This window comes from Lepisosteus oculatus, chromosome 14 (assembly GCF_040954835.1).
Source record: "Lepisosteus oculatus isolate fLepOcu1 chromosome 14, fLepOcu1.hap2, whole genome shotgun sequence".
In the NCBI taxonomy this organism is placed as follows: Eukaryota; Metazoa; Chordata; class Actinopteri; order Semionotiformes; family Lepisosteidae; genus Lepisosteus; species Lepisosteus oculatus.
The window spans coordinates 48,020,801-48,040,756 of record NC_090709.1 but is presented as its reverse complement, the minus strand read 5'-3'; the positions used below and the strand labels follow the sequence as shown (position 1 = coordinate 48,040,756).

At 49.8% G+C, this 19,956-nt stretch overlaps 5 non-coding genes across 5 annotated transcripts; 4 read left to right on the top strand and 1 right to left on the bottom strand.

The window, feature by feature from the left end:
- The first annotated feature begins 497 nt into the window (after positions 1-497).
- trnav-cac (transfer RNA valine (anticodon CAC)) lies at positions 498-570 on the top strand. Its single transcript has one exon. It is a non-coding gene; the product is annotated as a tRNA-Val (tRNA).
- A 1,712-nt stretch (positions 571-2,282) lies between these two features.
- Positions 2,283-2,355, top strand: trnaf-gaa (transfer RNA phenylalanine (anticodon GAA)). The gene has a single exon. It is a non-coding gene; the product is annotated as a tRNA-Phe (tRNA).
- A 109-nt stretch (positions 2,356-2,464) lies between these two features.
- trnav-aac (transfer RNA valine (anticodon AAC)) lies at positions 2,465-2,537 on the top strand. The gene has a single exon. It is a non-coding gene; the product is annotated as a tRNA-Val (tRNA).
- Positions 2,538-7,949: 5,412 nt separating this feature from the next.
- On the top strand, positions 7,950-8,068 carry LOC138216153 (5S ribosomal RNA). Its single transcript, XR_011179865.1, has one exon. It is a non-coding gene; the product is annotated as a 5S ribosomal RNA (ribosomal RNA).
- Positions 8,069-14,069: 6,001 nt separating this feature from the next.
- On the bottom strand, positions 14,070-14,141 carry trnap-agg (transfer RNA proline (anticodon AGG)). Its single transcript has one exon. It is a non-coding gene; the product is annotated as a tRNA-Pro (tRNA).
- Between the last annotated feature and the right edge of the window lie 5,815 nt (positions 14,142-19,956).

Sequence of the window (19,956 nt, the reverse complement as noted above, 5' to 3'; positions counted from 1 at the left end):
TCGCTGCCATATAGTCTAGCGGTTAGGGTTCCTGGTTTTCACCCAGGCGGTTCGACTCGGTTTTGCCTCCTGCTTTCCAAAAGATCAGCACCGTGTACGAAAGAGCCGCATTAAAACTACTCGAACGTGCAAAACGTGCGAGAAGAGGGGGCGCTTGTTTCCAACCGAAACTTCTCGCGTGTGAGACGAGCTGATCATCGCTGTGGGAGGGTTACTCTGGTAGACAGGGCTGACCTTCGGCAATAGGATTTATAGTCTCCAAGATGATATTTGCACTTTCTGGAGAGGCGATTTTCTCCACTTCAGTAGCCCGATTTCGTCGATTGCGTGGAGAGGGCTGTAGAATGTGGCGCCGCCTTTCTTGCTCTGTCCATGACAGGCGTGCTGGTCTCTGGAGAGAGAGCACGGTCCATCAGTGCACTCCAATAAAGGCACTGGAAGCAGCTGAATCGCATTGGCGAAGCTCAGCACTGGGCCGCTGGGCACGTCTTGCCATCGTTTCCATAGTGTAGTGGTTATCACGTTTGCCTCACATGCGAAAGGTCCCCGGTTCGAAACCGGGCGGAAACAGACATCTTTTGTCGCCAGGCACAAAAGGGGATTGGGGATTCGTCGAGCGCTGTGATCGAACAGACCCACTCACCTCTTAGTGTGGCGGGATCTGCACAGTGCATGTCACAGCGCATCCTGCTTTCACTTCAATGCGCGTCCTGATGTACCCCAGTCTCCCGCGTGACAGGTGGGGACAGGTGACAGGTCCTATACTAACGAGGAAGACATCGCTCTCTCCGACCCCCGGCATCTTGTCCCGACCCACCGTGCTGGAAGCCGACGCGTGCTGTGATTCCTTTACGGAGCAGAAATGACAACCGAGGAGCCGAGAGATCATTTCAGCATTTCGCGTCTGAACGGAAAACACAAATGACCAACTCGGAATGACTTGCCTTTGACGCTTCTCAAAGCGTTCTTTGTGCATCGAACAGACCCACTCACCTCTTAGTGTGGCGGGATCTGCACAGTGCATGTCGCAGCGTTTCCTGCTTTCACTTCAATGTGCTTCCTGATGTCGAGTCGTGTGCCGTGCGGAGGCTCTGAAAGCGAGAGCAATGAAAAGGTGCACGACGCTGTGAAAGAAAACAGAGAAGTGAAAGGCAGTCATTTCTCTAAGGAGGTGAAAGAAAAGCTACTCCCCGTCGGGGAATCGAACCCCGGTCTCCCACGTGACAGGCGGGGATACTTGCCACTATACTAACAAGGAAGACATCGCTCTCTCCAACCCCCGGCATCGTGTCCCGATCCAGCATGCTGGAAGCCGACGCGTGCTGTGATCCCTTTACGGAGCAGAAATGACAACCGAGGAGCCGAGAGATCATTTCAGCATTTCGCGTCTGAACGGAAAACACAAACGACCAACTCGGAATGACTTGCCTTTGACGCTTTTCAAAGCGTTCTTTGTGCACGACGACTGCGCCGCCTAGCAGATACAAATGGGTTGTACAACTTTGAACTAGCAAATGGAAGAGGGCTAAGCCCCCTCTCTTTTAGCCCAGGTTCGATCTGTCTCCCAGAATCACCAGGGCGCACACACACACACACCCGTGCCGTTGAAGTGCTCTGCTTCATTTCTAAGGGCAACTCAACATTCACTCCTACCCCGAGTGCAGAAAAGACAGCATCCACAGCAACAACAGCTCAGGTCTCTGCACAGGAGCTAAGCTGCCCTCATCTCCTCTGCTCTGCGGCTCCTGCGGAGTGGAGTCCTTCCTGGAGCCGTGTTTGCAGGCAGCGGCTCCCCGCGCCCTGTCTGTGCGTCGTGTCCAAGAGCTCCTGGGAGGAAGAGAGAGCCCTCCCACTCGGGGGCTTTTCCACGGTCTGTGTGAGGAGGGGCGGGTGTGTCCAGTAGCTTATCGAGCGGAAGCCTGGGGCGGCGGAGAGCTGTGATCGTGCAGACCTTGAGGTGTCACCTCTTTGTCTGCTTTCCCGCCCCCCCTCCGCCCAAGCTCTGCTCCAAAGTAGCCCGGCAACCCCTCACACCTGCACGTGTCACAACCTAAGGTGCGGTCATGAGACACCCATGGGGTGTCGTTCTGTTCTTGCTAATTGTTTCCTGCCCGTCGCAGGCAGGAGTCCATGCGAGGAAGATGCGCTGGACAGAGCTCAGAAGGCGCAGCTGGGTGGCTTTCCTTCTGAGTGACATTCCTGCAACACTCTCCCGCTACTCTTGGTGCGCTCATGCCACAACACAGAAAGGCTGGAGCAGGTGGCTGTGTGCTCTTTGCACCGCCGAAATAGCTCAGTTGGGAGAGCGTTAGACTGAAGATTTAAGGGTCCCTGGTTCGATCCCGGGTTTCGGCATTTTGTTTCATCGCGCCCTTTGTTCCTCTCTCCAGCACCCCCTTCCTAAAGTGACGCGTCCCTTTCTCAGCCCGAAACGCAAGCGAGACACCAGCAGCAGTCCCTGCAGGTTTCCGTAGTGTAGCGGCTATCACGTTCGCCTAACACGCGAGAGGTCCCCGGTTCGAGACCGGGCGGAAACAGCCTCGTGTTGCACGCTCCTGTACTTCACAGAGGTCTTGAGCAACCGGTCATTTGTTCCCAATGTATTTCCGGTGCCTTCGTGCACTCTTGTACCAAACGCACGTTCCTTCTCTACGCGTAGCCGATCATTTGCAATTGGGCTGTGCCGGCAAACCAGGACGAGCTCTGTCGGCTCAAAAGCAGCGCAGGACCTGCAAGAACAACAGAAAGATTAGCATCCAGCGGGGGCCTCTTAGTGAGCCCAAGAGCTCATCAAGAATCGGCTCCAGCAACAGGGCTGGGCGCATTGTTCCATTCTCCGCCCACTGTCGGTGTAAACAAGTCCCTCCTGGTCTCTGCTTGAAATGCACTTTCCTGCGTTTGCTTTGGTGTAACTGGCTTCCCCTGCATGGGCGAATGTGAAGAAGATCCTTAGTAAGTCATTGAAGAAAACCGAGAAGAGGTCGGAGTGGCCTCTGTCGTTCATCAACGATCCAGTCAGGCAGTACTCCTCTGTAAAGCGCCGTTCGTTCACATCGATTGGCTTTTTTTTTGCCTTCATTCGTGCAAGTAGTAAAAGCAGACACCCCTTTAGGGAGCCTGTCAGCACCCGGCGTTTTCACCTTCTGTAAGCTCTCCATAGCCTCTCAGCTCTTCTACTGTCAAATCCCCCTCAAGTACTTCCCTATCTTCTTCACTCAAAACGTTTTCTAGCTTTGAGGTAAAAAAATGAGTTTCTTCATCCTTTACCTCTGTAGAGCTGTACAGTCTTGAGTAGAAGTGTCACGCCCTCTGCAGCCAGAGGGCGGTCCTTCTCTGTCCTGTCCCTAGTTTCTGGTCTGCTGTCCTTCCTGTCCCTCTCTTTCCCTTGGCTAAATATTTCAGGGTCTTGCACTCTGTCCTCGCTCAGCACTGACGTTCGGATGTCCTGAGACCCGCCTAGCACCAGGGCGCCCCACGTCCGCTCCCTGAGGGCACAGGTTTCTATACGGCATTCCTGAACTCTTTGCACTAATGAGCCCGGGCCTTTTTCCTGTATCGCCGCTAAGCATATGGGTCTTTTTCCGCCCTCCTGCTCCCCACGGTTAGTCCCCTTGGACGTCCGTGACAAGAAGGCCTCGATGCAGGAGAGGATAGCACTCGGCTCTGTTCTCTCTCTTCCCTCCTCATCAACTACACTTTCCATGACAGACTTGGAGCCTACCACTTTCCTGAAAAAGAAGCAAGTACACTTCTCATTTTCTTCCAAGAACTGCACTCTGCTTCTTAACAGCACTCCTCGACTACTTTCTTCCGCTATGCTCCGGACATCCTTTTTTAAAAGGGTGATATCCTCGAGCACATCCAAGCCACTGTCTCGTGTAGAGACGCTGCAGCTGCCTCTGTTTCCTGGCTAGCACTCTTCTCCGTCTGGCAGCAGCCTTCCTTCCCTCATCCATGAAAAAGGCCTTTGTCCTCACCTTCACCTCCTCCCACCACTCTCCTACTGACTCGTACAGACACTGCAAGGACAGCCACTGTGATAGTTTCTCCTTGTAGCGGGATACTACCCCCTCATTCTCTAGCAGCTTTGTGTTGAGTTTCCAGAGGCCTGGGCCAAAGACAGTCCCGCCCTGGAGTTCCACTCTACACCCTAAAGCCTGATGATCTGAGAAGAGGACAGGCTGAAGAGTGACCCCAACAACTTTCACTCTCTCTGAGACAAAGCAATAGTCAATTCTGGAGCTGCTAGTCCTCCCTGACCATGTATATCCTGCTGTTGTGGGATATAAAAATCTATATGTGTCTGAGAGTTTAAAGTCTTGAACTAAGTTTTGCAGGGCTAGTGAGCTGGAATCCAATTTTATCGGAGAGCTAGACTGCCTATCTGTGTGCTCTAAGATACAATTAAAATCCCCTCCCACTATCACGTCTGTGCTACATAACAATAGGGGAGAGAGTGCTTTGAGTAGCTCCACCCTTCCTCCAACGTCAGTAGGACAATACACATTGATTAGACGCAGGTTAACGGTCCCCCATTCCACATCCACACACAGCAACCTGCCATCTATGACCCTCTGAATACTTTTCAATTTGAATGCCCATCCTTTGAAAAGAATGGCCACGCCAGAGGTTCTGTTGTTATTGTCCCCTGACCAATCAGAAGGCCCTTTATCCCACCTATCTTCAAAGCTTTTATACCTCTCTTGATTTACTTCTTTTTCTTTTTCTTCTTACCAATTTCCTGCCAGCCATCCTCTGAATGAGCCTTCATCAGGGTGGCAGCAGTAAAAGCGTTCACGGAGTCCATTTCAGGGAAGGGGGTAGAGGGAGGGGTGCAGGGGTTCCAGCTGTCCCCATCACCATGCTCTCCTTCCTCCTCGCTCGGGGAGAAAACAGAGTCATTTTTCCTTTTCCTCAAGTCCAGCTCCTGGGAGCACTGAGGGGAAAGGGGTGCAGCCGATGCACCAGTCTCCTCTTCCCCCTCACCCACCAGCTGCTGCAGATCCTCCGTGATGGACTGGATGGAGGAGAGGAGGGCATCTGTAGGACTTGCAGAGTCTGAGAAAAGCAGCTCTGCTGAATCCTGGGTATCCTCGCTGGACCCGCTTCACCGGGGGGCCCCACACTGGCCCTCGTTCTGAGGAGCAGGAGTGGGGGAGGGGTCCTCGCTGTTCTCGGGGGTTTTCAAACCCTCGTGCTTGTCTGGTGCAGTCTGCAGTTGTGGGGGCGTAGTGGATTTCTCTTCCACCGGCCCCGGAGCCACAGCAGGACTGATCCTGGCTGGAGGCTGAGAGTCTTTGTCCAACAAGGGTTCTTTGTTTGACTTGTTATTTGCTTTGGATTTTCAGGCCGGTTTGGCTGAAACAAGCACTGCCTCATCCTTTCTCATTTTGAGTTTATTGGCGTAGGCGTGAGGGCAGTTCTTAAAAACGTGTCCTTCCGAGCCACATAAATTGCAATTTGGCAGCATTGAACAGTCAGAGGATAAATGTCCCTGTTTGCCACAGGTCTTGCAGCATTTCACAGTGCAGGACAATGCCAGGTGTCCCACAGCACCACAGCGCTGACACACCTTTGGTTGTCCCACATAAAAAACATAGCCATTGCAGGTGCCCAGCCGGATTGTAGAGGGCAGGTGCCTTAAGCCTCCATTTACATTGTCCGGTAGCAAACGAACCTCGAATTTCCTTGCCTCCTGTTTTTATACTGTCAACATCTCTAACCTCAGTTCCATGGTGGACGGTGCAGTACTGGTTAAGCCAGGTTTGAATGTCCTCCGTCTTTGCCAGATTCGAGAACATAACAACATGCACTGTTTTCCTCTCTCTCTGTGTCAGAGGCTGCAAGTTGATCTTCTCAAGGGCAGGAACTTTCCCTCTTTTTGCCTCAAACACATCCACACATCGTTCAAACAGAGAATAGGTAGCAAAAACAACCTCAAATGCTTTCTGACCTGGGAGAGCGAAGATGAAATCCAAGTGCCGAGGTTCAAAGCCAAGTTCCTTCTGCAACACTTTTCTACTGAACTGCATGCGATCCATGAAGAGGTCATCCAAAACCTCAAAACGCACAGCATTCTTGCGGGATCCAAAAGTTGCCATTTCGTAAACTGCAAAACAAACACTGCTTCCACAAAACAAGCAAACAATCCAACTACTCCACCTACAGGATGATCAAGGTATCTCCACTGCCAGGTAAGTATAAGTTATATAAGGCCCTGCAAGCGGCCCGGACCCACAGCACAAAGTGCGCAGCCTAGCCCAGCTCCTCGCCCCGCACGCCACTGCCTCCTGCTGGGCCCACTCTTTCGCACACTCACACGCCACACTAACACTCAAAAGGGTGGGCAAAACGAGAAAACGAGCACGCCGTTTCCTACACATCTGCAGTCGCCAATGCGCATTCGCTGCATGTCCCGGGATGCAATTCGGCCTCATTTGCATAACACCAGACCCACAAATCGCTACGCAGGCTCGCATCGTGCGCCTGCCACGCACCGAACAAACACTGGAGCCTTTTCAGCAATTTCCAAAAAATGGGCCTGCTCGCCTGCCCACAAGGCTCCGTCTCTTACCTGCTCTCCAGAGCCTGCTGCCTTCTGTGCTGTTCTCTCGGCACCACTGCAGCGCACACAACACGCTCCGCCGCAGGGAAGGCTCGCTCCGTGTGCACACGTCCTTTCAATGCCAGTTCAACAAGTGCTCCGCATTAGCGGCGTCAGGGCTCCAGCGTGTCACACCTCACCTCACCTCGCACAGCCCCCTCTTCGAATGTCTGGCGCTGGGCATGCCCCACTCTCCTCCACCTTATCTTATCGCGTGTGACCACCGACAATGGCCACAATGTCGGGGAATGGCACCTGTAAAGTGTTAATTGGGGCACAGGAACAGCCCGTCTCGTCCTGGGGGCCGGCTTCAAAGACAATAAAGCAAACACAGCGTGGCGGGGGAAGAAGACGACACGACACATGCAGGTACATTCAGCTCCGGCGGGAACGAGTCATTTGTCGGTCTTTTCAAGTGCTGGGAGCCGAGTAATCCTTCGCTTGTATCGTTTCTCCCCTGTGACTAGATCTCACCCTGCGACTCTCAACTGGGCTCACCCACGGCAGCCCAGCAGGTGTGAGCCTAGCCGGCACCCGGATGGGAGATTCCCCCCGGAAAAGCTCAGGTTGCTGCTGCTCCTGCAAGAGGTGTGACTGGGACCAGTAGGGAGCGCTCACCCTGCGGTTTGTGTGGCTTTCTTATGCCCCAGCATCCTGATGGCGACCCTCCTTGGCCATTAAGAAATCCCAGGGCGTCTCTCAAAAAGAGCCGCCGGGGGTGTCACTCTGGTGTTAGTGTTCCCCTTTACCAATCAGTCGGGGTCTCCTCCTAATCCCCGTCTCATATGTAACAATCAATGACGAGGCCCCCCTGTCCCGCGATATTGTATTTGTCCCCTGGCCGCTGGCTGGCGCCGTGAGATTTAGTACTCGCGCAAGAGAGCGCGAACGCGGTCCCCTGCCCCCCACAAAGTGTGCGCTCCAGGTTCCCTCTCGGGGCTCTGCAACACAGCGGAAAGGCAGCAAGAAGGAGCCTCTTGCTCTGACGCCGCAAGGCCACAAGAGGGCGGAGGCGCAGAGCGCCCGGCCGACATGTTGGACTGGTGTGCTTTATGTGCTGAAATAAACACGCGACAGCCCAGAAATGTTTTGAGTGCTGTGCACTGGAGGTTTTTGTCTTGTGAAGACTTGCCTTGTGCTCCTCCAAGCAGTTTGTTTGTTCTCCTCCAGTGCGGGACAAGCCAACACAAGGGAGCACATTCGCCAACATCCAGGTACGCAATGTGATTTGGAAAGCAGCTCCTTTCCAAAGAGTTGCACACGAACGATCCTTCAGTCCCGCTCGGGGGGCACGGAGCCCCAGCCACACACAGCTTCAAGTAGCGAGTCAGGCGCCATGGCTTTCGTTTGTGGCCACACCACCCTGAATGTGCCCGATCTCGTCTGATCTCTGAAGCTAAACAGGGATGGGCCTGGTTAGTACTTGGATGGGAGACCGCCTGGGAATACCAGGTGCTGTAAGCTTTTAAGCGCAGGAGGCGCCCTATCCCCGCTCGCTCGCTCATTCCCCTGTTCACACGTGCAGTGCGGCTTGTCCGTCTGTTTATTTGTCAGCTTTGGCGAGACACGGGTGCTTGTGTATTAGCGTGAGCGTTTTTTATTCTGATCATGAACAGTTTTACAAGTCCGCAAAGGATCGAGGAAAGGTTTATCGCCAGCTGAAAAGAGACACAGCGCTTCGGCTGTGGAGACTTGTTCGGCTGGCGTTCGGGGAGTCGCGTTTTTCAGAATTGTATTGAGATCGTTTTCCACAGAGCTCAGATGTCAAAGCACAGCAGCAGCTCTCCACAGCGATCCTCTATAGCGCCCTTTCAGCTCCGTCCTCATTGGAAGGAAGCAAGAGTGAAAGGCTGAAGTGAAATAGAGCGGGGACGAAGGCAGTGAAGAGAGAGAACGTGGGAAGAAGAGAAAAACGCAAGGGAAAAAAAACAGCGTCGTAAAAGAGGTGACGGAGCTGTCCTCTCTATAAGAAGGAGAAGAAGAAGAGGATTTGTTTGTCTTTAGTAAGACTTTGTTTTTTGTGAATTTTTGTGTTTTTTTTGGTGTTTTTTGTTGATTTTTGAAGCCCTCCCCTTCAGCCTAGCTCTGTTTGGGGAGGGGAGAGACTTTTGGTTTTTTTTTTGTTGCTTTTTTGTTGCTTTCTGAGTCCTGTTTGTGTTTTAATGGAAGGAAAAAACATGGAGGCAGAGAATGTTATTGTAGTGGAGGAGGAGAGTGGTGTAGGAAAGAGAAGGATGAGGAATTCGGACCGACCCCCCCGGCGGCTTTTTGCGAGGGCGCATACTGTTGTGGTGGATGTGAGCGGCGTGGAGAAACCGTCTGCGGGTGCTATTATCGCAGCTGTGCACGGCGTCTGTGGGGAGGGCTCTCTTTTTGCCTGCCACCCCCGGACGCCAAAATAGTTTGAACTGACTCTGGACTCAAAGGAACATGCAGACGCGGTGGCTGTGGGGCTGGATGTGCAGGGCACACCCTGCTACTGCCGCTGGCTGGAGCGGAAGGAGGTAGTGGTGTCCTTCCTCCATTTCCCGGCATATATCTCAAACGAGACTATCAAGGAGAAGCTGAGTAGCTGGGGGGTGAGAGTGATTTCGGACATCAGGATGCGCCACTACCCTGGGACCACCATTGCTGATGGCATGAGGTTTGTTCGGATTCGCTTTCCCGAGCATGTACAGATGCAGCCATTCAAAATGGGTGAGGTATTTCGCGGCATACCCCGGTGGGCGTGTCGCGGTATCACGCGGTATCACGCAGTTCACGTGTGTCACGTGACTAACTATCCGGCGTCGCCTTGTAAAACTGCCAGGGGGAGCTTAACCTCTCATGTACAGCATTTGAGCCTTTAATTTTGAACTGTGTATTACAGCATGTTAATCATCAGTCATTAAAATGTTGGTATATTTTATGAAAGCAAGATTGCTCAGTTGGACAAAAGTACACAACCTACCTTTATCAGAAATATATATGCATCAAAGCCTTTACTGAAGATATTACTAATAGTATTAATAATGGATGACCTTGGACAAGCTGTATACTCAAAGTATAATTTCTTTAGCACATTTGTACAAGCACTTGGAATCTGTCCAAGCCATACTTTGTCAGGCATTTTGTTTTACTTCAACGGGCATAAAAACTTCCTTGCTTTTAACAGGGCGTTTCATAATTTCTAACTACGAAAATGATTTAAAATGCGACACCTATCATGAAAAGAAAAAAATACACAGCAGTATTCCATTTCTCCCTAAACATTGTAAGCTTCGAAGTCTTTAACTAACGTGATACCGGAGTCAACAAGCATACTTTTAGAATTTGATTAAAAGGGAATATAATATGGAATCGCGTATCTCAAGAAATTAATAACGATATAATTATATTCATGTTGCAAAAGAACTGCAACGGACATAAAAACTCCCTTGCATGGTTTCATTACGACCAGAATCGGTCTTGAGATATTTTTAACTTGATTTACAGTTTTTGAGAGGTATGTCTTAACACCGATACTACAGTGCTTAAGTACTGCTCACGTTTATGTTTCTAGGTTTATATTATGCATTTCATACGGTCAAATTACTTTTGAGCAACTAATAAGAAGCGCGAAACGGTATGCGTTTTACTTTCGTTTTGTGCTGGAACCCGTGGATTGATTAGAGATATCAAGTACATACAAGTCATTTTTTAAATGTTGTAGTTCGTCTTGAAAAAATGTTACGAGTACATCATCTATCAACAATCACACAGGTTCTGTTTCCATATTGCGGATTTTGGTTAGGTATTATCAAATCCGATGGCGCTGTTAGTTTACTGAGTCCCATGTCACATGGTCTGTGATTGAAACCTGTAAAACTGGTTTAATTCATCACAGCCAGCACTCTTCAGGTGTGAGGGTCAAGGGGACAAGGGGATCGTGAGCTGTGTCTAGGTGAATGGTTCCCTCACGAGCTTCTTTCCAGTGACCTTGCCTGGGGGCACCGCCACCTCGTTGATCTACCAATATGCTGACGACACCAGACTGACGTTGGCGGAGATCTCGGCCATTTTAGAGGTGGTGCAGGCCTACTGCGCTGCCTCGGGCGCCAAGGTAAACTTGGAGAAGTCTGAGGTCATGCCGGTGGGGAGGGCAGACCTTGCCCCGCTCTTCGGCTACCCTTTCAGGGTTGAGACGGGTCACCTGAAGGTCCTTGGCGTCTACATTAACGCTGATGAGCAGGCCACTGGGCTTCTCCTGTGGAAGGAGAAGCTCATTAAGATGAGGGCCAATTAAATCGGTGGAGACACAGGTCCCTGACCCTAAAGGGAAGGGTCCTGCTCGTTAACACACTGTGCCTGTCCCTCTTGTGGTACCCATTGTCTGTGATGCCTCTTCCTGAACGGGTAGAGAATGAGATTAGGCAACTGGTGGTTGGATTCGTGTGGGAGGGGAAGCCTCCGCGGGTCACTCATGACATCCTTATTGGGGAAATCTCCAGGGGTGGGCTGAAGCTGTCTGATGTAGGCCTGAAGCTGAAAAGCTTTAGGCTGAAAGTAGTGAAGAAGTTCCTTGACCTGGATAATGTCAGCATTTGGAAGATTGGTATGGCAAGCTACCTCGAGACTTGCGGGGGCTTGGGGCAGGAGACCCTCCTGGTGAGGCTCACTCCGGGGTTGATAAAACATCTGCCCTCCTTTTACAGGGAGGTCCTGCTGGCGAGGGGGTAGTTCATGTCCCAGCATGTCTCCTACACGCCGGAGACCCGGGCCCAGCTTCTGGAACAGCCTCTGTTCCTCAACCCCCTGCTGGTGTCTCGATGGAACAGGCAGCTCTACGGGGCTGGCATATCCAAGGTCAAGGATCTTCTTTATGAAGTAAAGGACGGATTTCTGCCCACCCAGGCTATTGTCGACGCTGTGCGAGAGGTCGACGACGAGCTGCCTGTCAGTAAGATCCGTCAGGATTACAGCTCAAACTCGGTCTCCCGGACAGTTGGCTGGAGAAGCTCCATCTACAAGACGGGGCAGCAGGCCCGGGCTGGCCGGAGCTGAGGGTGAAGTGGGGGGACCGTGGGGTGGACCTCCTGGGGTGCACCACCAGCATGTTCTACAGGCTGATGATGGCAAAACGCTTCAGAGTGCCGGTCTCAGAGGTGTTCTGGGGTAAGATCTTCCCCCAGCTCGAGCCAGGGCGTACTTGATGGTTCTGCTGGATTGTCTGTTTCGCTCTGTTCGAGGAGCTGTTCTTGACGGGGTGCCCTAGAAAGAGCTGTTCCTCTTTGGGTACCGCGGGTCTGAGGGGGGGGGGGGTTAATGCCATTTTAGTGAACCTCCTCCTCAGCCTAACGAGGACAGCTGTCTGGGAGAGGAGGAACCTCATGATGTACAATGGCCTGAAGCCAGACCTTGTCAGGCTGTACATTGCCAGGGTGAAGGGCTGCTTCTCTTTCAGCCTGGACTACTGCAGGGCTGAAAGGCAGATGGCCGACTTTCGCAGGATCTTCTTAAACAATAACATCTTTGTGGACCTGCGGGAGGAAGGCTTGTACTTCCGGCTCTGAGATGGGGGTGTCTTTGAACAAAAGACACACACGGCTCCACCCTTTTCCACCCCTGAATAGAATTGGACAGTTGAATAGCATTTAATTCACATCGAATAGCATTGGTCCCTGACTAGCATTGGTGAAGCTCAGCAGTGGGCCACTGGGCACAATTTCCCACCGTTTCCATAGTGTAGTGGTTATCACGTTAGCCTCACACGTGCAATGTCCCCAGTTCAAAACAGAGCAGCTTTTTTTGTTGCCACGCACACTGTTTGGGGATTCGCCTATGCGCTGTGATCGAACAGACCCACTCACCTCTTAGTGTGGCGGGATCTGCACAGTGCATGTCGCAGCGCTTTCTGCTTTCACTTCAATGTGCCTCCTGATGTCGAGTCGTGTGCTGTGCAGAGGCTCTGAAAGCGAGAGCAATGAAAAGGTGCACGACGCTGTGAAAGAAAACACAGAGAAGTGAAAGGCAGTCCTTTCTCTAAGACGGGGGTAAAGTTAGCTTGAAGTTCGAAAACGATTTTGGCACGCCTGTAGTGCTTTCGGGAAATCTCTTAGAGTTACAAAAACACTTGCTTTGTGTATAAAATGCATTGTGAATGCTTTCTCAGCCTTCACTTTGTCATTTTTATGACTTTTTTTTACCACGCTCAAATATTGTTTTGTCCATATCTTCACAATGGAAGCACAGAACGTCTTCAAACCAAATGCATTTAAAAGACCACAACTTCTGGAAATTTCCACATTCTCTACATCAAACTTTCAGTGAGCTAATTTAGTTTTTCATTGATGCATAATTATGCACTAACTGGAACCCGGGGGACCGCTGTGTGCACATGTTCACAATGCGAGAAATACTGTTCAATACGGCTTCATGCGAAAAACCCGTATATTACCTTAGGAAGCAGAACAGTGCAGTCTCCAATTACCCAGACTGTAAGATGACAAGATGAGTTGATGGAAAGAGCACAAAAGTTCAGCTCGTACAATAGGCAACGAAGGTCCCAGCGTCGTCATCGCACTTGAAAGGACTGCCTTGCAGACCAAGGGCAGTGGGCAGTGCCCGGTAAGAGGGGCAGAGGCGGTAAGACATGATGCCGAGAAGCATGAACCAAGGGGGATGAGCTCAAATGGTAGAGCGCTCGCTTAGCATGCGAGAGGTAGCGGGATTGATGCCCGCATCCTCCAGGTCTGAGTTTAGAGCTCCAGGAGCCTGGTGCTCTCATTTAGCCTCTGTGACTTCTGACAGGTGCTCCTCCGTTGCGGAGGGAATGTCCTTCAATTGTCAAGCGTTGAAGGGCCACACCTCCTTCCCAACCTCAGTCTGCACTGAGTGCGTCTCCGGCATTTTCTCGTCCAATTTGTCAGCTTAGCAAGTGAAAAGTATATCCGAGTGAAAACAGTGCTGATAATACTCTCAGGAATTGTTAGAAGACGTGCTTTTGATCATCGATTGCTTAACAATCACATTCGTTCGACTTGAGCAATCAAGCTCGTAGTTTTCCTTCAAATCTTGAAAGCTCTCAGTGAGAACATCATAGGCTGCAGGACGCCCCGTAACTTGATTACTTCAACAGAAAGAAGAGCAGACAGCTCCACAAATATGCGAGGTGCAGAGAGCGCAAGGCGAGCCGCACACGTTTCGGTGGCTGAGAGAGGGCAGTTTTTGCTTCTGCATTTCCCAAGTAAGGACGCATGACAACAAGCGATCGCGGTGCTCATCTACGACATAGTGGTGATGAGTTTTCAGTACGTGTTCTTTTGAACGAGCAATGAGGTTGCCGCCTCGGACAGCTGACTGCACGCTCTCATTGTGCCACGTGATGAGAATTCACCAGGCTCGTTCAGTCATTAGTCACATTCCATCGTTTGTCATAAGCAGACGTTGCGAAGTGATGTGGATATCAGTTCCCAGTCTTGTGGAAGAGGAGGAAAAGAGCACACAAGGGCTCGTCCGGGAGTTGAACCCGGGACCTCTCGCACCCTAAGCGAGAATCATACCACTAGACCAACGAGCCACAGCAGCACTTTCCATTTCAATCTGTCGCGAGCTTGAGGATGGGGGAGAGGCGTCATTCGCTCGTCCAGTCAGACCTTCATCAATAAGTCAAGAAAGCCGCAATTACACGACTGCCTTGCAGACGAAGGGCAGTGAACTGTGCCCGGTAAGAGGGGAACAAGCGGAACTAGGTGACGTCGAGGCATAAGCCCCAGCGAGGGGGGTTGGCTTGTATGGTACAGCCCTTGCTTTGCATGTGGGAGGTAGCAGGATCAATTCCCGCATCCTCCAGGTGTGTGCTTAGAGCTTGATGAGCATCGTGCAGCTGTCAAGCGTTTCGCTGCCACACCCCCTTTTCATCTTCTCTCTGGCTTAAGCGTCTCCGCCACTCTCTCTTGACATTGTCACGCCCTCTGCAGCCAGGGGGCGCTCCTTCTCTGTCCTGTCCCTAGTTTCTGGTCTGCTGTCCTTCCTGTCCCTCTCTTTCCCTTGGGCTATATATTTCCGGGTCTTGCACTCTGTCCTCGCTCAGCATTGAGGTTCGGATGTCCTGAGACCCGCCTAGCACCAGGGCGCCCCACGTCCGCTCCCTGAGGGCATAGGTTTCTATACGGCATTCCTGAACTCTTTGCACTAATGAGCCCGGGCCTTTTTCCCGTCTCGCCGCCACGCATATGGGTCTTTTTCCGCTCTCCTGCTCCCCACGGTTAGTCCCTTTGGACGTCCGAGACAGACATTTCATGTCAGCTTGTCAGAAGTCCGAGTGACATTTTTAATGGCTGAGTGAGGGCATGATGCTGAAGCAGAGAGGCCACTTCAGCCAGAGAGACTTATGCTAGGTGAGATCTGAAAGACGGACTCGCAACAGAAACAGACCAAAAATGTATCGGTGAGATCAAAAGGCAAATGCAACATTCAGCAGAGGGCGTCTAAAGACGGGTAGTGGGAGGTTGCTGTTTTGAGACGGAGGCATTGGGATGGTGGGCCGAGATCTATTCTTCTTAAGGAATTCTTCATCGTGAAAGATCGGTCCACAGGTCATCCAACGAACTCAGGGAATCATGTGCTACTGAAGGGAGTGAAGTGCTGAAACACATGACATGCCCCCTTGATCTCACATGCACAATTCTGCTGCAATATACACAGCTACCGTCCACACCAGGCAGTGGGGCTTCAGCAGAATCTGCTACGCCACCTGTAATTACATATCCAGCTGCACACATATACATGGCCCTTCTGTCCTTTCAGGATCTCAAAAAAAAGCATAGCGTGGTTTTCCTGTCACATGATTGACCTCATCTCCCTCAGAATGTGCCCCGCCACATTCATTGCTGAAGCAGGACGGAGGCTAACGGACATGTCAGAACAGTGAGGTTCAACGATCTCTCCAAAATATTGTGGTTGTAGTGGAAGAGATATGTTTTAAATTGTACCTTGGTATTTCAAACTCTCTCTAGAATGTTATCCATTTCTATTTTATTTTGACAGGAACTGTTAAAAGGCTAATGACACTAGATGAAAAGAGAAGAAAGAAAACACAACGTTTCAGCTGTGGAGCCTTCTTCAGGTGTGAGGGCTCCACGGCTGAAATGTTGTGTTTTCTTTCTTTTCTTTTAAGCATGGAATAGACCTATTACTTGTTCCTTTGCAGCCTACACATGGTGATGCAGCTCCCCACCTGAACTGCTAATGATACTAGATGCCTGGTAGTTTGTGGTACTTGGTTATTGTCTTATGTTTGCTCAAACTGCATATGTGTTGTAGCAGCGAGGCTTATTAATAAGAAAGAATTAAGTGTTCTGAGCCTTCCCAAATGAGGCCCCATCTCTATTCATCTCTGTGGTGCAGCCACAGAGAAACTATTCATGCAGGCTGATTTAAGGTTTCCTTTGATAAGGGACAGCTCCCAAAGGGGGATGCACTTAGCTAAGCCTGGCTATCATGATCAATGGTCATCCATTGGCGCCTATCTGTCTAGGGAGTGCCAGATGGACATCTGGACTGCATTCCTAGGTGTCAGGAGTAAATGACTCATATCTCACCTTGATCAACCAATCAGGGACTGGTAGGGCCAAGTAACCCACGTGGGACTCTGATGCCCATGGAACTTTCACCAATCAACGAGCTGAAGTTCCTCCAGGTAAAAACAAGAAACACAGAGAGCCTGTAGTAAGATTCAGGAGAATTCTGTGGACTTTTCTAAAGGGAATTCAAAGGAGAATTCCAGGGCAGGACGGCCCAGGAGCAGAAGGCTCCCAAGGGCAGGACATTCTCGCAGAGCGCCTCCTGACCATCCTGAGACTCAGCCCAGACAACCACGGAACGGCCAGTGTGTCTGAGTGCCAGAACTTTCCTTTGTTCTAGAGCGGAGGTTGCCAGAGAGTAACCAGAGGATCCACCCGAGGTTAGCACCAGTAGCAGGCCTCGTGAACAGGTTGGAACTGTGGACAGCTGAATCACTATTCAGAACTAGCGCTTCATCAGGAACGAACTGGTCTTCTTCCTGACTTGCTGGGACCCACAGTCATCTTTTCTCCTGTGCGCAAACTTTGCTAGTTAAAGCCAACACTAACTAGCCGGTCAGTGAGCATCAGCAGCGCACCGTCGCAAGCCGCACAGCACAGCCTGGCACCGAGCCAGAGAGCGCGGATTGGACAGCAACAGCCTGCAACTGTTTCTTTGAGTCCGCAGGATATCTGAATCCCCAGAGATTGGATGAGTATTCAACTTCACTGCATTACTGCTCGAGAATTCAATTGTTATCCCAACCAGTTGATATCAATTTAATTCCTAAGAGTTATGTACTTGTTTTGAGTATCTAATGTAGAAGTTATAACCAAGTTCATTTACGAAACGGTCTAAATGAATGATATATTGAACGTATGTCCTTTTGATATGTGTAACACTTTGTAACTGATTGAATATATACCTTTTGTATTCTGATAACCCTCTCGATAAGATCTGTTAGGTTTATATGCATATTCTATGTATTAATAAATGTATCCTCGTGTATTAGTACCTGTGTGTGCGTTGTTTGAGTTATGTCGCATGGTTGGATTCTAAAGCCATCAAAAGAATCAATTTTGTGATTTACTGCTACAATTAATAATTGTCCCAGTAAATGCCCAAACCCTACAGAACTGGTGCCTTCAGAAAGCACACTACAGTGTGATTGCATATTTTTGTGTATTTTCATATGTCAATATTTAATTCACTCACATTCCTGTATGATTGGAAGGAAGGCAGATTGGATTTGGCACAGGACGCCTGCTCATATATGTTGATCTTTGTTGGGCTGGAAAAACAATGATAAAAAGTGAAAAAAGCTCTCCCCAACATTTCCCTTCTCTTGGCCATGGTTACACTGCCCTTTCTTTCCTTCTTTTGTCCTTCTACAAAGATTCCAGGGCTCTTTATCCACCATAATATCAGAAGCCAAAAATAACCATCTAATGTGTAAACAGCATTTGTAATGTTGGTAGCTGGAAGAGGTTAAGTATGTTTGCAAGACCTAGTTGATTACACCACAGACTTACCTTGTTTTTTTTTCTCTTTTAAAGGCTGTGCTGGACTGTACCACTATCATAGAAGATTTTTTTCAAGACACATCGCAGTTCCATAGTAGAATTTATCAATAGTAGAATTCCATAGGACATTATTTATCAACATCTAACATTACCCAGTGTGAGACTCTGCCAGTAAACCTCAGAGCATTGAGTTCTCCACTGGTGAAGATGGCTTTCTGAAGTCATGAAATCCACTGCTGGGATGCCTGAGAGACAGTGATTGAATCCTGTCTGGAATTAGGCTCTCTGTTAGTGTTGATCTGTGGGAAGTATGTGGTAAAAAGGGAAAACTCCTTTACTTTAGTCACTTTGAAAGTTCAAATGTACAGATCTTCAGAAACCCCAGTCTGAAGGATGAAGCAGGTTCTGCTCAAGGAGTTGCCTACGTTTTGCTCCATTCAATCCAAGCAGATAGTCCAACATTTGCCTTCTCTTGGCCATGATTACACTGCCCTTTCTTTCATCTTTGTACTTCTACAAAGATTTCAGGACTCTTAATCCACCATAATATCAGAAGCCAAAATTAACCTTCTAACATGTACAAATCATTTGCGATGAAAGGAGGTGGAAGGGTTTAAGAATGTTTGTAAGACCTGGTTGATTACCACACATAGACATACTTTGTTGTCAGTTTTTTTTCTCTTTGAAAGGCTATAGGAGGGGTGTGATGGACTGTACCACTATCATAGAAGATGTTTTTCTTCTAAGGACACTTCTGTAGCGGCAAGGCATATTTAAAATACAGGAATTAAGTTTGCTGCTCCCTTATCAGTCCCTCTCTCCCTCATCTCAGTGCAGCTGGATACAGAGAGGCCATTCCATCTGGTTCACATTTAAGGTGTTTTTCTAGCTGATAGAGTTTCCTGATAAGGAACAGCTCCCAAGGCTGAGATTCACCAGCCACCCTAATAAGTGGTCATCTCTGGCGCCTTACTGTCTGGGAGATTCCATGGGAGAGGTTCATCCCAAGGTTTACAACCCTAAGGTCAGAGGTCACTGTTACTCATCCTCCACCTCAATCAGCCAATCAGGAACTGGTAGGGCAGGGTAACCCCACGTGGGTCTCGAATGCCCGCGGAACTTTAAGCCACTGAACTACCGTAGTTCCTCCAGATAAAACAGGCAGCACGATGCCCAGAAGGTGCCCCTCCAGGACGTTCTCAGACTCAGCTCGGACAATCACGTGACGGCCAGTGTGTCCGAGTGCCAGGACTTAACTTTGTTTTAAGAGTCGAGAACGGAGGTTGCCCACGCATAACCAAAGGATCCGCCCGAGGTTAGCCCAGCAGCAAGCCCCGTGAACCAAGGGTACTCCACCTTCAAAGCTCGCCTGATCAACGAGTGAACTACGGTTGGAACTGTCGACAGCTGAATCTCAGGATTCAGGACTAGCGCTACATCGGGAACGAACTAGTCTTCTTCCCATCTAAAGAGTGTGACTGGCTTGGACCCGTAGTCACTTTCCATGTGCACAAGCTCTGCTAGTTTCAGCCAACACTAACTAGCCGGTCTTCAAAGAGCATCAGCAGCGCATCGCAGCAGGAATCTCTCCCTCCTCTCCTTCTCACCAGCCACACCGGCCACTGCCTGGCACCGAGCCAGAGAGTGCCGATTGCACACAACAACAGCCTGCCACTGTTTCTTTGTGTCTGCGGGAGATCTGAATCCACACAGATCGGATGAGTATTCAACATTCTGCATTACAGCTCGAGAATTCAATTGTTACCTCAACCACAATTGATATCAATCTAATACCTATGAGTGATGTAATAATAATAATAATAAACTTTATTTTATATAGCGCCTTTAAAGGTGGCTTCTCAAAGCGCTTTACAGGATGACAATAACAATAAATAAGAAGACTACAACAATAAATAAGAAAATTTCACAAGACAGGACACAATTATAATTACAACAATACAACAATAACAATAGAGGAGACCGTGGAAGATGGTATTAAGAAGAGCAGAGGGGTGAAGAATGGAAGCAGTTAAGTAAAGGCTTTTCTGAAAAGGAGGGTTTTGAGTCTGGATTTGAAGGAGTTTAGAGAAGGTGACTCTCTAATATCCTTGGGCAAGGAGTTCCAGAGCTTGGGGGCATAGCAGGAGAAGGCCCTGTCGCCCATACAATGTAGACGGGCTTGGGGGACAGTAAGGAGGGCAGAATTTGAAGAGCGGAGGTTGCGAGGTGGGGAGTAGGGCGATAAAAGTTCAGACAGGTATTGAGGTGCCAAGCCATGTAAAGCCTTGTAGGTGAGCATGAGGATTT